The sequence below is a fragment of the Schistocerca americana genome, chromosome 11 (assembly GCF_021461395.2).
Source record: "Schistocerca americana isolate TAMUIC-IGC-003095 chromosome 11, iqSchAmer2.1, whole genome shotgun sequence".
In the NCBI taxonomy this organism is placed as follows: domain Eukaryota; kingdom Metazoa; phylum Arthropoda; class Insecta; order Orthoptera; family Acrididae; genus Schistocerca; species Schistocerca americana.
The window spans coordinates 164844410-164860454 of record NC_060129.1 but is presented as its reverse complement, the minus strand read 5'-3'; positions in this window follow the sequence as shown (position 1 = coordinate 164860454).

Sequence of the window (16045 nt, the reverse complement as noted above, 5' to 3'; positions counted from 1 at the left end):
ATTTAGTAAGTGCTTTATTTGATTTCAGAACTTCCCATCATTCAGTTTTCTTATCATATCTGTCATAATAAAACCAACCTGTTCATTCTAACATTTACTACATATTTTTTAAATTCATCAAACTTCAAATTGCGTCCAACAAACTCATGGTAAATGTGATTTAAATTTGTACAATCTTGTCTAAGGATATTTTAAACAATTAGATTATGTGTTACTAACTGTTTGGATCTCTTTGAGTAAGTTTGAACCAAACAAAAGCAATCTACTCCTTTATATCTTTCTCTACTGAAATATTCTATCACTATATCTTGATTTTCTGGAATGAATTCATCAAAAACTAAAACAGAATTATCTTGACGTTGTTCTAATGGAATAAATTCTTCACTATTTGCAATAAGGGTGACGACCTTCTCTTTAATTTTTTCAAATCCTTTTAATAATTCCAAGTAATTTGGCTGGTCTAAACTTTTAGAATAAATGTAAAGTGACTTATTCTATTCCAGTTCAGCCAACCAAGGGGTTAAAATATAATTGTCAATATTAATGTTGTTTTTCCACATCCACTAGGGCTAGTTATTGCACATCAAATTGAATTTTATAAAAGGTTACTGTGTTTATTTTTTTATTTCTTTTCAGGAATTCTTACTTTTGGCTCCGATTCAGTTTTCGCTTAATTAAATAATTTTTCAATAATACATGAGTAGATTATTTCAGTTGAGTGGTAAGTCATACGCTGTCAAAAAAAGATTGACTGTACCTATATGAGACGGCTATAATATTGTTGTATTAGTTGGTTTTTATTCAGCTTTTCTAGCTCCAAATATTACATTGAGAAATAATAAACTTTACTGCAATGGAGAAATGATAGAAATTCCTGTTGGTTAGTATAACTTAAAAAACTTGGAAAAATTTATTCATTCGAAAAAGCCTAATATTCACATTAAAGCATATGAAATTTTAAACAGATTTACTATTGAGAGTGATGCTAAGTTATATACGGATATAAAAGATAGTATTGGAAGTGCACTTGGATGTAGTGGCCAAATTGTTGAGGCTAATGAAAAGTCTGTTGCTAAAGATGTTCCTAAAATTATTCCATTTGAATTAATAAACATAAATTTTAATTTGGCTGATGGGATGTTTATAAAGCATTTTCACAGAGAAACTAATGTTATTGGTTCATTCAAGCCTAATGCAGAATTTGCTGGGCCAATTATTCACGAAGCGCATTAGCCCATAAATATTCCAATTTTTGATCCAATTCAAGATTTAGAAATTACTATAACCAATGAAAATTATAATTTGATGGACTTAAACGGTGCTATTGTAACAGTTGTTTTAGAAATTTCTTAATGTTTTTTATTCTTAAATAAATCATGAACAAAGCTGAGAGTTATCATTTTTACTCGTTCCCTGTGAATGAGAAGACTAGGAATGATTTGAATCTCCCCAACAAGAACGCAGAGACTAATATAAATATTGGAGATGGTTGGGTTCATCTTAACATGCCCAATCATACATTGGGTATAGATGGTACAGATTATCTAACTTATGATGGAAAAATCCAATAAAAATTAATCGATAATTATGTATCAAAACTGTTTGATGTTATTACCATAAAAAAGGAAACAATGTTTTGCTTAGAGTGGAATTTCCATTTATTTCTTCATCAGCTCTTATTCGATTGACTTAGACTCTAGGCAATGAGCTAACCATGGAAGGACATATTCTTAATATTGAAACCGATGGTACAGATTATCTAACTTATGATGGAAAATCCAATAAAAATTAATCGATAATGATGTATCAAAACTGTTTGATGTTATTACCATAAAGAAGGAAACAATATTTTGCTTAGAGTGGAATTTCCATTTATTTCTTCATCAGCTCTTATTCGATTGACTTAGACTCTAAGCAATGAGCTAACCATGGAAGGACATATTCTTAATAATGGAAAGATAAAAAGTAAGGAAAATGAAGTGCTTTATCAATTAGAATAATGTGGCGGATTTTTTAAAGATTATAAAGAAACAATGTGGGAAGGAGATTTAACAGTAATTTTTACATGGGCATTGAGAGCTGGAGATTCTGTTCATTGTTGAGGATATCATACCCAAGCAGGAGTTGAAGATGTGACAACACTTCCAAAATGAGGAAAAATTGTTGTATAATCGGTGGAAATTCGCGTTCCTGCAATTAAATTTGAACCAGAATATTCGCTTGAATTAGAACAAAATAGACTTAAAATGCCAAAAATTCCCATCTCTTTGTTTGAACCACAAGCTATAGAGATTGCTGGCTTAGATGAAAAGAGAAATTTTTAGTTAGATATTACAGATTTCTATAACTCTGCAGACTTTGATATGCCTTATTTCATCTTCGTTGTTTTCCAGACAATAGGAAAAATAATCAGCTAATTGACTATCCCTTATTCGATCATGTTAAATTACAGAATACCTATATTAAAAATGGAAGAAACGAAGTTTATACTCAAGAAATGTGGAATCTACATCCAGCAAATAATTATCTATAAGCATATGATGATTTCTTAAATTTTAAGAGAACTACGCAACTGTATCATGATATTAATGTAGGTCCATTGAACTTTATTGAACATTAGCCTGTGTATGTCATATATACGTCTAGAAGAATGAATGTGTTAGGTACACAGAAAACTACAGTGAAGCTGTGTACAAATTTTAATGATAAATTCCGAAAGATACACTTATATATGTGGTAATGTATGGTAAAAAGAATTTGGCATATGATGCACAGCATAGAATTTTGGACATGAAGTATATATATTTTAAAAAGCTGATAAAAATTCTCTTAACATCGTTTTAAGAGAAACTCTGCACTCCTTCCAATCTGATCATGTAAGCATAGGAAAGTTGTGGAATGATTTCAAAGAGATAGCATTGACAGCAGTTGAGAGATATATACTACATAAATTAATAAGTGATCGTAGTGGTCACCATGATATACAAAACAGACCAGACCACTGTTGCTGAAGCAGCGTAAAAAGCATGCCAAATTTAAAAGAATGCAATATCCCCAAGACTGGTAAAGTTTTGCAGAAGATCGAAGTATAGTGTGTACTTCAATGCGAGATGCTTTCAGTAATTTCCATAACAAACTCTGTCTCGAAATCTGGCAGGAAACCCAAAGAGATTCTGGTCATACATAAAGCACACTAGTGGCAAGACGCAATCAATACCTTCACTGCACGATAACAATGGTGAAGTAACTGATGACAGTGTCACTAAAGCAGAGTTATTAAACATGCTTTTAGGAAACTCCTTCACCAAAGAAGACGAAGTAAATATTCCTGAATTCCAATCAAGAGCAACTGACAATATGAGAAACATGGAAATAGATATCCTCAGTGTCGCAAAGCAGCTTAAATCACTTAATAACGGCAAGGCTTCCGGTCCAGATAATATATCAGTCAGGTTCCTCTGAGAGTATGCTGATACAATGGCTCCATATTTAGCTATTATGTACAACTGTCCGTTCTCAGAAAGATCCGTACCTAAAGACTGGAAAATTGCTCAAATCACACCAATACCCAAAAAGGGATGTAGGAGTAATCCATTGATTTACAGGCCCATATCAATAACGTCGATTTGCAGTAGTGTTTCGGAACATATATTGTATTTGAACTTTATGGAGTACCTCGAAGAAAACGATTTATTGACACGTAGTCAGCACAGATTCAAAAAATATCGTTCTTGTGAAACAGAACTTGCTCTTTATACTCATGAAGTAATGAGTGCTATCGACGGGGGATGTCAAATTTAATCCATATTTTTAGATTTCCAGAAGGCTTTCGACACCGTTCCTCACAAGCGTCTTCTAACTGAACTTGGTGCCTACGGAATATCGCCACAGTTGTGCTACTGGATGCATGATTTCCTGTCAGATAGGTCACAGTTTGTAGTAATAGACGCAAAGTCATCAAGTAAAAGAGAAGTATCCAGCAATCCCCAAAGAAGTGTTATAGGCCCTGTATTGTTCCTGATCTAGATTAACGACATAGGAAATAATCTGAGTAGCCGTCTTAGTTTGTTTGCAGACGATGCTGTCATTTACCATATTGTAAAGTCATCAGATAACCAATACATATTGCAAAACGATTTAGATAAGATATCTGTATGGTGTGAAAAGTAGCAGTTGACCCTGAATAAAGAAAAGTGTGATGTTATTCACATGAGTACTAAAAGAAATCCGCTAAATTTCGTTTACGCGATAAGTCACACAAATCTGAAGACTGTAAATTCAACTAAATACTTAGGGATTTTAATTACAAATAATGTGGAATGATCATGTAGGAAACGTTGTGGGTAGAGCAAACCAAAGACTGCGATTCATTGGGAGAACATTTAGAAGGTGCAACAGGTCTACTAAAGAGACTGCTTACCTCATGCTTGTATTCCCTATTCTGGAGTATTGCTGTGCGGTGTCGGATCCGCATCAGACAGGACTAACGGATGACATCGAAAAAGTACAAAGAAGGGCAGCTCGTTTTGTATGATCGTGAAGTAGGGAAGATAGAGCCACAGACATGATAGTGTCAATTATTAAAACGAAGGCGTTTTTCTTTGCGATGAGATCTTCTCATGAAATTTCAGTCACCAGTTTTCTCCTCTGATTGCGAAAGCGTTCTGTTGGCACCCACCTACATAAGGCGAAATGATCATTACGATAAAATAAGAAAAATCAGGGCTCGCACAGAAAAATGTAAGTGCTTCTTTTGCCTGTGTGCTGTTCGAGAATGGAACAGTAGAGAGACAGCTTGAAGGTGGTTCACTGAACCCTCTGCCAGGCACTTTATTTTGAATAGCAGAGTAATCACATAAATGTAGATGCTATAATCACTACTGCAAATAAGCATCAAATTTGAGCGCAAAGATCTCTATAGTGCACTGTCATGAAATTCAGCTAATCTGTACGCTATGAGAGTATTGTGGGCAGTTAATAAAAGTATATCTCAGTTTTAGAGAAACCTCAAATATCTGCATTGAAAGTCCCAGTAATTGTACCGTTGAGGACAATGTGGACCTCACCAGTACCTCAACTGGCTTTAAGTGCTTTGGCAAAGATAGTAGTTGTCTCCTGGTCACTAATGCCGAAGTCGAAAATTACGTTGAAGAAAAGGAGAGTGACGATTTCCTGATCACAAACGAAAATGTTACTTACTGATTACTTTATGGGGATAAATGACAGTAGCAATAAAAAAATTTGTCTAAATCATGTTCTTTGCAATACTGTCAAAAAAGCCATCAAATGCATCAGATGAGCATCCACTGGGCACATTGGTATCGCACCAAATGACTATCCACTACTGCCTAGTATGTATTTTCAATCACTCCTTAACCACATGTGTTTTCCCTGAGGCTTGGTAACATGGACTAGTAAAGCCATTCTCTAAAAAGTGCATTGTCACAGCACCTTCTCATTACTGACCAATTTGAATCCTTCTAACACTGCTGAAGACTTCACACCATATAGTCCACGACCAGTTAACTCTCTAGATAATTACAGGCAACCTTCTAGTCAAATAATAATCATGTTTCCATAAATATTGCAGCATGCCAACTCACTTAATAAAGAACAGATGACATGAAACTCGCCAAAGATAGACAAGAGAAGACTCTCATGCGCTTATTAGACTTGAGCAAAGCCTTTCACGATATTGTCAACGACAATTTACTTGCCAAACTCTATGCTTAATTTTCTGGCCCAGTACAGTGCTGTGATTTCTCGCACACCCAAAGTATCATGTCCAGCAGCATAATGGAACAAAAATGGAGACAGGTAACAACAAGTATTCCCTCCAGTTCGACGTTAGGTCCTGTATTCTTTTCATTGCATGACAATGATGTATCATCGCTTCTGTTGTGCTGTAAATACCACATGTATGGTGGTTACCTCGAGTTATACCTAAGTGCAAAACTAGTAAACTAGGAAACAGTTTTGGAGAATTTAAATATCGACATGTGTGCAGTTTCAAAATGGACACATAATATGAGGTTAAACTTTAACCCATCTGAAAACCAAGTTGTCCTGTCTGTCTTCTGGGCTCAGTATCCGAAATATCGGAAATCTCTTACATCTTTAACCCCAAGTGTCGTAAATATCAACTTCTCTCCCTCATCAAAGATTCTAGGAACAATAACAGACAAAAATATAAGGTGCAGTGTGCAAGAGGACATCACTATCTACATGTGTTCTCTCCTTCTCTTAAGACCTCAGAAAGGAGCTTGTATAAACACTTATGCTTCCCATTGATTACAGCGACGTTTTGTTGCAAGGTCATTCACAAGAGAGCTCATGACTCTTGTTACTGGCTATGAACGCCTGTGAATAGATGTATATTGGGACACGAGCGCAGTTTTATAAATAGGGACATCTAACTTAAACTAACTTACGCTAAGGACAACACACACACCCATGCCCAAGGGAGGACTTGAGCCTCTGACGAGAGGAGCCATCCGAACTGCGCCAAGGTGCCTTAGACTGAATGGCTACCCCATGCGACAGCAACGAAAATTCTACTTGGGTTTATATTGTTGAACAGTTAGCAGAAATGAGACATAATAAACCTGTATTAAGCAAATTACTTATTAAAGAAGATAATGATTATGAATATGGAAACTATACAGAAAATGATAATATTGAATATTGTCAATATGGTAATGTATCTATCCTATTTTCCAGAAAATGTCTTTTATCATCATAAGGACACAATGCGTTTTTGTTTACCTCAACCATGTAGGTTTCATATTTTTGGCTCCAATCAAATTCCTCATTCTGCATTATTCTCTGTTATTGAATAAACACTTTTTATAGTCTTCTAAGTTTATTTTATTTTTAACAACATATTTCTTAACTCTTTTAGATTTTTTGCTTCTCTTTATTACCAACTTCATATGCATACAGTTGCTACAGAAAAATGCTGAAGATAAGGTGGGTAGATCACGTAACTAATGAGGAGGTATTGAATAGGATTGGGGAGAAGAGAAGTTTGTGGCACAACTTGACCAGAAGACGGGATCGGTTGGTAGGACATGTTCTGAGGCATCAAGGGATCACCAAATTAGTATTGGAGGGCAGCGTGGAGGGTAAAAATCGTAGAGGGAGACCAAGAAATGAATACACTAAGCAGATTCAGAAGGATGTAGGTTGCAGTAGGTACTGGGAGATGAAGAAGCTTGCACAGGATAGAGTAGCATGGAGAGCTGCATCAAACCAGTCTCAGGACTGAAGACCACAACAGCAACAACACATGCATACAGTTTTGCTTTCAGTTGACAAAATTCTTCTATTATTTTTCAATTGCATTCATCTTCCTAAAACTCTCTTGTTTAGTTGGGGGATATTGCATATATTATCTGGTGGATAGTTACTTGTATCAAAGCGATAAATCATTGATTTTGTGTCTTCATAGAAGTATTCAGTTTGTATAATAGATTTGGTTGATAGTTGTCCATCTTCTTTAATATACTCTCATAATTGGCATCGATAACAGCTGGAAGTTTCGGTGTATTCTGATAATTTCCAAAAAGTACATATGATCTTTTCTGTGGTAATTGTACATTTAATGGTTTTTTAACTAAGTAGTTTTTTGTGAGTCTACCTAACTTTTCTTTCCTACTGAAGTGGAGTAAGCACATATCACAAATATGTTTTGATTCTATGTTTTGAGATTTGGGCTGAAACGAGTTGAGATAAATTTTAATCCAACAATAATATGAGTTTCCAACGTTCTATTGTTTTTATAATATAATAAATTTATATGGTTTTCTTTTTTACTTTTTTAAATGTTTAATGGAAACACTTGATCTTTTCCATCAAATGAATAAACGTTAATAGATACATTAATCCCACTCTCAGTTTTAGGAATCTTGTCAAACACCACAGGAAATTCAAAATTTTCTAGTGTCTGATCAAGATCAAGACCAACACTTTCCTACTTTACAACCTATTGTGGAATTTATTTACAGGATATAATGCAGATTTTATAGACCACAGAAAACATTTTTCATCATTTTTTTTAATAATACAAACTTGTATATTTTTAATTTTTTCTGGTAATTCGATGTTAGAAGAACCTCTCAGTGTGACATATCTGTTAACTCCTAATCCAAGTCCAATAATTTTATTTAATGTCTATCCTTATCCTGTTCCTTGTAAATTAGATAATTTGGTTAAAAATCTCGTTTTCCATGCTCTAATTTTTTAATCAGATCCTTCTTCATAATGATAGTATAGGTCTGTTTTTTTTGTCCAAATTGTTGAACTTTATCATGTCTGCAATCTCTTCTCACAAGATAAATTAATATTTATTTTCAAACCATTAAATAGTCTGAAATTTTCTTTAACTGTTTTCAAAATTTTTTCTTTTGCTGCATTAAAGAAATGATTACGTGCCACTGAGTTTATAGTATTTTCCGAAGAAACATATAAAAGTAGATGTAATTAAATTAATAGAAAGTATAATTCAAAAATAAACTTTACACACTACATTACTTTTTATAGTATTCATAAACAATACAGATTTCATTACCTTTTTGATGATACAAATAATTCACATATTCATCAGTTAATTGATTGATAAATAAAGATGTATCTTCGTTAGGATAACATCTGGTTAGAAGGAATGAAAGTGCAAGTAACCATTTATATTTATAATTTTTTAATTTAATATTAGCTATTTTTAATAAATGGCAGCTATTGTAAGAACATATAACACTGAAATGAATATATTGGAATTAAATCAGAACAAGAAGCTTTCATGCAACAAGAAGCAAGTGTGTGTTATGGTTGATAAATATAATGAACCCTTCTTTAAAGGTAAAGATAATGCTGAAATAATGGATTATAAAGAGACTATATGTTGATGTTTATGATGAAATAAAATAGAGATATTTTTAACTGCAGTTATATGCTGGAGGTAAAAGGCTATCATGTTTTCAAATTAATCTATTTAATTTTCATTTTATCTTCTAAGAAAGAAGAAGCTAAGAAGTTTAAAAATAGGTAGCTATTCAAGTTTTACCTTCAGTTAGAAAACATGATGAATACAAATCTACAGATGACTATATGGCAAGAAGATAAAGATAAGGATAAAGCTAAAGATAAAGAATAACTAGCTTCAGATTTTAATAATCTATTAAAAGTCAAAGAAGAAGAAAAAGATGAATTATAAAATGAAAATACAAAACTTGAACAATTCAATATGAATATGATATTCTTTATTGACAAGTTTAAAACTAAAAATGGTTATATTCAAGCTACCTCAAAAAGATATTCTTGAATCATTAATTTTGAAGTAGGAGAAATAACCAATTTGTCTGTTAGAAACTAATTTTAATTCTTCACACAATGAACAAGATAAATTTTATATATGTTACTATGACAAAGTAAGGAGCTCCATTTATGTGTAAAATTTTTATAAGGTATTATTATTTTTCTTACCCATCTGTTGTGTGAATTACCAGATCCTAACATTTAACCAGATCCTAACATTTAACATATACTTCCCTTCTTTTTCAATTCTTTTTTTCAAAAATATATGGATCTGGATATTTTGTTTTCATCAAGACTTGTTCATAAAAATTTTCTTTTGTTTCTTCACCATTTTATTCTCTAAATTCTATGTGATTGATTTAGAATGAATAACTGATTCAATTTTAAAAAATTCTGTTGACCAAATAGCTGTAAGTTTATTGATTACAACTTTATCTTCCTTTTTCAAATTTCGACTTTTCATTAGCTACAACATTTCTTTCATTAATTTCTACAGGCTACATTTTTATTGTCAAATGTTTTGTGTTACTATATTCATGAACTAATCTGGAGACCATGTCTATACATTTATATTTACTATTAAGAGCAAATATTTTCCACATCTTTTCTTTCAGAGTTCTGTTAAACCTTTCAACAACATTTGCATTTAATTCAGTAAAAGTTGAAGAATGAGTAATATTATTTTCTTCATAACTTCTTTAAATTCTTCATTATTGAATTCATTCCCATTATCTGTTTGTAAATTTTTTGGTGATCCCCATCTACACATTTTTTCTAAAGATTCAGTTACATTCTTATCTTTTTTATCTTTAACTGGAATTGCCCAAGCACATTTAGAAAGTAGATCAATAACAGTTAGCAAATATTTATATCCTTTATTTATTTTTGAAATATCTTTCAAATTACCTGAATTCATTTCGTCTAAATCAGCTTGCAATAAACCACAAATACCGTGACAAATACATTTCTTCTTTTAAAATTTTTTCTCTTCAGTTTATGTAATTCACAAATAATTTCTTCATGAGTGAACATTTCATTCACCACTTCGTCTAAAAATTTTTAAGGTATTACTCTTTTTACTTTTACATAGTGTACCAACATCTCCAATGCTATGATTCTGTGATGATCTTATGTTTTAGTAAACTTTTTACACTTCAAACAGTAGATGTAATTGTTCATATATATAGAATAAAAATTTAATAAGATTTAAATTATTTCAACAAACAAATGCAGAAACAGTTATAACTATTGATTTATTACAATTATTTATTTCATATTGCCTATCAGATACACTTAGTGTAATATCAAAAACATCAAATTTCAGATCTTTGTCAATATTCTTACCAACGACAATAATTCACTGAAGTGTAAAATCGTATTCGAAATTGTGCATTCTTTGCTCAACTCCAGTATACATATAAATTCAATTATTTGTTTATCATATACTTTATCTTTAAGATTATTTAACTCATTTAAGTATAGCGTTAAATCTGGTTTTGATAAATAATCAAAAAAAGCTTTTTACTTCCTTCTTTGTAAAGTAATTTGATAGATTAGTTTTATTGAGTTGATTCATCTTCACACGAAAATCCGTTTTTCTGACATAATTACTCAGATGTGTTAGAATACTCGTCTATTCTGGTTTTGCAGCAAGATTCGATAACTCATTCTGTAAATATTGTTTGTTCACAACATCTGTTACAACAATAGGATCACTTATATTCATAACTATTCCACCTTTAAAAGCGATATAACCTCTAGTTACTTTGAAAATGGTATGTAAATCTTCGTGAAATCGTTTAATCATTATCTCTTTTAGTGTCTACTTATGACCGAATATCTCTAAATCTGGTTTGTAACAACTCTATTGATAGTTGTAATTTTTTCTCATTCTGATGATAATTGTTCCTTAATTTTCGGGTCTATATCTGTTTGAAAATGTTTGATTCCTTTAAAATTCCCGAATGTCTTTAGGATGTAACTTACTTCCAAAAACGTCCACTTATTAAAGTGAAAATATCATTAAACTTATAGTGAAAATATCATTAAACTTATAATTATCAGTTAATAGTTTTATCAGAAATATACAGAAATGACCACATATTATTTCGTTAAAATTTTGTATTCTTTCAGTATTGTGTAGATCTCTATTTCGAAATAATTAAGTAATTGTTTTGCTGTATTACCACCAAATGAATCAAAACAAATTTTATATTTTATTCTTGTAATAACAAGTCAGTTGAGTACCAACATGATCAGATGTGTCTAAATTAACTATTCCACATTTGAATTCTCTAGGACTATTTGATAAGTCATTGGTCATTAATACACCACCAAAATGAATAATTTTTAACTGTTTAACTAATTCTTCTATATCGAAATAACTTACTGCACTACAATACATGTAGATTATTTTTTTTGCAATTTTTTTACTACTGTTCCTTTCTTTTCCATTGTTAAATTATGTTTTTAGTACTTCCAATTCTTTCTCGCCTCTCTTGGATTAGATTAGATTAGTACTTGTTCCATAGGTCATGAATACGACACTTTGTAACGGTGTGGAACGTGTCAGGTTAATAAAAGGTGTCTATACAAGATATTACATTACACAAGATATTACATGATGTAGTGCCCCCAGAATTTTACGAAAGTCTGGAGACACTTGTGTTCCAGCCATTTCGAACAAGTGTTATTTTAAAGGAGGGCGCTTATGATGAGCGTGGGATACTGCACCCATTTATTGTTTGTGCAGGTGAAACTGGAAGTGTTCAGCGCGACCTGCCAAGAATAAGAAAATATGGCCCGGAAGCTCCATGGCGGGCTGCAAAGAGTAATGTAGCATTATATTGTTAAAAAACAAATGGAGAGACTCGAAATAGTGACTGTTTATTAGACGTAGAATTGCTGTTGAGAGTACGTGGACTGGACATGGATAGTCAGCCACAATTAATTGTGTTCAAAAATGTGTAATTTTAACTGATTCTGGGTGCCCGGTAATGTGTGGGCTTACATCATAAAGTTTAGTTGTTTTTTGTACAAAGTGGAAATAAATATGTTCTGGTGCATTGAATGATATTCCAAGAGTAGTGTATTTTTTTAAATAAAAAGAGAGAGAGCGAGAGAGTGAAAATTTCCCCTTCCTAGCAGGGAAATCTTTGGAGAAGCGTCCAGTGCTAGCAGAACACATCGATGCTGCAAAAAATCAGAACCAGCATTCTTTAACAAGTAAGTCCACGAAAACGCTTAAGCTGTATAGAGAGAGCTTAACATTACACCAGGTCACCGCAAGAACGTGGCGACCGTAAAGAAAGGACCTGAGAAAGAAGGAGAAATATTAAAGAAGAAGCTATAAGAAAAAAAAAAGTTGTTAATTGCCATAGCAACCGATAACAGAGAGGCTTAAGAGCGATTCCACGATACTTATCCAGAAATATAGTATTCAAAAATGGTGAAATAATTAAGGGAATCAAGAAAATCGCACAGCGCTGCAGTTAGTCTCAAATCATCGACGCCGCCGTCTACAAACGCTGACGCCGCTGCACACCGACGCCGACGCCGCCATATACCAACGCCGGCGTCGCATCACCCCATGGCGACAGGGCCGTCCACAAAAACCGACGCCGCCGTCTACCTACGCCGACACCGCCATCCACCAACGCCGACGCCGCCGTACACCAACGCCGACGGCGCATCACACCAACGCCGACACAGCCGTCCACAAAAGTCGACGCCGTTGTCCACCTACGCCGACGCCGCCGTCCATCGACGCTGACGCCGCCGTCCATCGACGCTGACGCCGCCTTCCACCGACGCCACGTGACTACTACTGTCCTTTGATTGTTTGTGAAGTGTGGGGGGTTGTGGAAATAAGCGAGTGTACTTTTAATGATAACTAGATTAAAGGCAAAACAAAACACAATGGAAAAAGAACGTCGATCCGTAGAGTCTGTTGGAGCTATGGGAATTGAAAAACAGGGCCAGATTTAGGCGAATTAATGAGGTTTATCAAAGCACAATTTGAATCACAGAACACAAAACAGGACGAACTGAAGGCAGAATTAAGCTCTAAGTTAGATTTGCAAAACACAAAACTAGAGGCTCAAGTTAATGTCCTAAGTAATCAGATGCAAGAATGGAAAAAGAATTGAAAAAAGAATTGTCCAATTCCTTGAGTGAGCAGACAAATATTTTATTTAAGGATTTAGAACAAAGAAATGAAGCTCATCTAAAAGGGTTAGTTCAAAAATTAGAAAATGATGTAGACTGTAAATGTAGTAATTTGGCAACACAATTTAACGAAAAATACGACTCTTTGAAAAATGTATGTAATGTTACATTTGATGTGGTCGAACGAGAATTAACTACGCTAAAAACCAATGTCCAGAAACAAAATAAGTTGCTCCCCCTCATACAGGCGCAAATTTCAGGGGTCAAATCATGGGTGGAAACTGTAGAACAGAACTTCAAAGAAAAGTTAATGACTGCAGAGCTTATACATTTGAATGGCTTAGAAGAATAAGTACAAGAATTAATAGGACGAAAGTTTGAAGAGAAACTAAGTGTTGATATCTCTTTGCCCATAGTAACTTCCGATTTAGATAACACCACGAAAGACTTAGAAACTTTGAGGAAAGAATTCAAGCTTATGCAGGAGAAACTAGAGAAAGGCACAGTTTCCCAAAATATTATATTAAATAAGGACATGATAACTGATTTGCAATTGGGATCAAATTCAGGCTTGTCGAGACAGTTTCCTAAATTCAAACCAGACAGGGAGGTACACCCCACCCACTCCTTAAAACGGTTTAACTAAGACATACCTAAAAGTTCGGAAGATGCTAATAAAATAGAGTTTGTGGTAGGTTATTTGGAGGGTGAAACTTCAGAATGGGGCACAATAAATATTGAAAACTTCACATCCTGGGAAGATTTTCAGAGAAAGTTTAAGGAAAAATATTGGTCTTCAAGTGCACAAGAGAAGTTGATCTCAGATTTGTGGGGTCCTAAATACTATAGTAATGCCTGACGTACAATGCGCAAGTATTTTGACTGGCATTTGACAAGGGCGAAATATTTAGATCGACCAATGGAAGAAGAGGGATTAGTTAGAATTTTAATAAAACGCCTACCTACTTATGCTAGAAAAGATATTCTATGCAGTGGGTGGAAAACAGTGGAGGACCTGTTATCCTTTGTAGATGCACTTGATGCAATCAATAAAGACAGGAACGAGAACTTGCATGTGCAAGAAAATCCGAATTTTAGGAGGAATAATACGAATCATAATAATCAGTCAAAGCATTATGAATCCTATCTTGCCCGAGTCCACTGTCCTAGCAGGAATGTAAATAGAGGGGGTTGGTCACGAGGACCATTAACGTCCAACCTCGGTCCGGTAACTACGCAGGAATTTGTGCCCAGCAACAGCTGTGGAACAGGGGGTAACGCAGTTCCATCGTTTGGAAATCGTCCCATGATTGGTACCCATGAGGAAAACGTGGAGAGATCTGGACCCAGGGCCAGGGACCAGGTCGTCGAAATACATTGAGAGGCCTAAATAAGAGGGTACAGGTTTCCTTTATGCATAAAGTACCTACCAAGGAGTGGCTACTGCTGGAGGAAACGAACAATATAACTACGCCACCACAACCTATTATAACAGGAGAGATAGAAAACCACAAAGTAGACATATTCATCGATTCTGGTAGTGAAGTATCACTTATTTCTAAGGAATATTTTAATACATTAAAAACTAAAAGTAATTTACCTGTTTTACCAGTAACTGGGGTATACATAGTTGATATAACTGGAAAGAAGAGTAAGGTTATTAAATACGAAACCTTGGCACACTGCCATATGAGTAATATGACATTTCGACAATCTTTGCTAGTAGTGGAAGACATAAATAGAGACATATTGTTTGGTTTAGACTGGTTAACCGATTTTAGTGTTATACTAAATTTCGACGAGAAGTGTATTTATGCGGGGAACCCGAGAATAAACATTGCATTAAGTTTGTGACGGACAGCGATATGTACAAACGAACATCTGAACACCAAAGATTACAATTAACTGCGTCAGCTCAGTAGTCTCCAGAGATAGAGTTAACTAATACTGCATGTCCACAAGACGACTTTAACAAATAGGTAAGTGAATCTGAAGTGTTAAGTATTGAACAGCAAACGGATTTAGTGAGAATTTTGTCGAAATAGCATTCATTATTTTCAGAGAATCCAGGTACCGTTAGCGATTATGAATGCAAATTTAAGATTAAGGACGAGACTCTGTGTTTTTGCTAACTATACCCTATACCTATAAGTCTTAAAGAAGCGGTTAGGGAGGAGATTAATAAAACGATGAATCAAGATATAATAGAAAGGAGTATGAGTGCCTATAATAATCCTTTAGTAGCAGTGAAAAAAGCTACAGGTGAAGTGAGATTGGTGCTAGATGCACATGCTCTCAACCGTCATATTGAAACCAAAAGAGATCGCCCAGTTAATATAGATGAATTATTAACTAAATTTAAGGATGCCCAGTATTTTAGCTCTGTTGATCTGACGGCTGGGTATTGGCAAATCCGGTTACATCCCGATTCAAAAAAGTATACTCATTTTTTGGACAACGGAAAATCTTACCACTTTAATGTACTACCTTTTGGACTAAATATATCAGTATTGGTATTTATAAGAGCACTTGATAAAGCTATTGGACGAGAGTTATTGAAAGAACT